The sequence below is a fragment of the Nannospalax galili genome, unplaced genomic scaffold (assembly GCF_000622305.1).
Source record: "Nannospalax galili isolate Female #2095 unplaced genomic scaffold, S.galili_v1.0 scaffold2940, whole genome shotgun sequence".
NCBI classification, from domain to species: domain Eukaryota; kingdom Metazoa; phylum Chordata; class Mammalia; order Rodentia; family Spalacidae; genus Nannospalax; species Nannospalax galili.
In genome coordinates, this window is record NW_008346450.1 from 46,099 (window position 1) to 48,171 (window position 2,073).

Sequence of the window (2,073 nt, forward strand, 5' to 3'; positions counted from 1 at the left end):
GTGTGTGTGTGTGTGTGTGTGTGCAAGGACTGTCCTAGGTGGGTGCTGGTAAATGCTGCTTCCTTCCGGAGTCAGTCCCCCGGATGTGAGCTGCGAGTGAGGCTCCCTGGAACAGGCACCTTCAGGGACGGGGTTCGGACCCTTCTATTTTACACTGCGCTCGCCCATCCCCACCAGTTCCACTCAAACCTGGAAATCAAGAGTTGATGAATCTTCAAGAGAAAGTGGACTGGATTTTTATGCACGTGTTTCTGATTTTGTTGGTGGTGGTCATGAATTTAAAATAATCATGATAAACACTTCCCTGGAGCTGTTAGGTGAAGCTGGGCTGGATGGGCAAGTGGTCCTGTGTTCCCACAGAAAGGGAGAGGACTGAAGGGCTGTGACTGGTCTGGTGTTCTACTGAGAGGTTCATCAGGATTCCGGTTTAGGCACAGATCTGAAGATTACATGTAGTCCTTAGAACTATGAATCCAATACTTTATATGCAAATGAGAATTTACAGGTATGTTTTAGGCCACTCTTAATCAGGTGCCCTTAAAACAAGGAGGTGCTGGGCTGGAGAGATAGCTCAGTGGTTAAGAATACTGGCTGTTCTTGCAGAAGATCCAGGTTTGAATCCCAGCACCCACATGGCAGCTAACAACTGTCTGTAACTCCAGTTCCAGGGACTCTGACAGCTTCTTCTGTCCTCAGGGCTTTGCACGACACAGGTGCACTTACCTACGTGTAGGCAATACACGCATACACATAAAATAAAAATAATTAGAAAAAAACAAAAAAAATCAAGGAGGTGCTGGGGTTGAAGAGATGGCTCAGCTGTTGAGAGCACTGATTTGCAAGGACCCGGTTTTGGCTTGCAGCACCCACATGGTTGCTAACAACCACCTGTAACTCCATTTTCAGGGAGTTTAATCCCCTTCTTCTGGCCTCCTCTGGCACCAGGCATGTATGTGGTGCATGTGCATGCAAGTTAAATACTTACACACATGAAATAAAAATAAATGGTAGAGCCTTGCCCAACAGGTACAAGGCCCTGAATTCTGCCAGCACCATGTAAAGAAGAGAGGAAAAAAATCAACTTAAACTGTAATTCCAGCAATCAGGAAGCTGGGGCAGGAGTCTGAGTTTGGGCGATCCCATTAAAAAACAAAAACAGAAAAACAGAAGTCACTCTGGATCATCTAGTTTGACCTAATGGAATCACAAGAGCTAACCTTAAAGCTGCAGATGGTGGTAGAGGGCAGGTGAGAGATTTGAAGTCCCTGGAGGACTAGGGGTAGGGGATGGGGGAGATAATGCTTCCTTGGAGATGGATAAGGAGATGGCCAGGAACCAAGCCCTGTGACCAACTGAACTAACTGGAAAACAAAGTTCTCCCCACCCCCATTTCCAGGAAGGAACACAGCCCTGCTCACATGGTTATTGAAGCTTTATGAGACTCTAGGCAGAGAATTCCGTCATGCCTTGCAGATATTTGACATACAAGCTGTAAGAGAGCAAACACTGGGGTTGCATGTGTGTGTACATGTGCACATGAGTGTGTGAGTGCAGGTATGTCTGTGCAGGTGCACATGTTTCTGTGTTTGGAGGCTAGGGTTCAATCTGAGGTGGTATTCCTCAGGTACCATCTGCCCGGTTTTTTGAAGCAGGGTCTCCCATTGACCTGAAGACGGCAGATTAGGTTAAGCTGGGTGGCCAGTGAGACCCAGGTATTTGTCTGTCTGTGCCTCTCTGTGGGGTCACTCCCTCTCCTCGTGGGTCTTTGGCCACTGGTCTACGAGGACAAAGGGAGCAGAAGCGATGAGCAGGACGGCCAGTGAGCACTGACAGAAGAAAGCCCTTCTGGGTAGGCAGGTTCAATGATGCAAACAGCTCCAGACTCAGTGAAACAGCTCTAGATTCAGTGAAACAGCTCCGTTTATTTAGTGGGATGTTAGGGAAAATATAGTGTGGAGGCAGTAGCCAATGCTTCAGCTGATAGGTGCTCATAGTATGCTTTATTTACATTTGGCAGTAGGCTCCTATCGTCCAACTACCAGGCAATGCCTGATTATCATATAGAAAAAACCT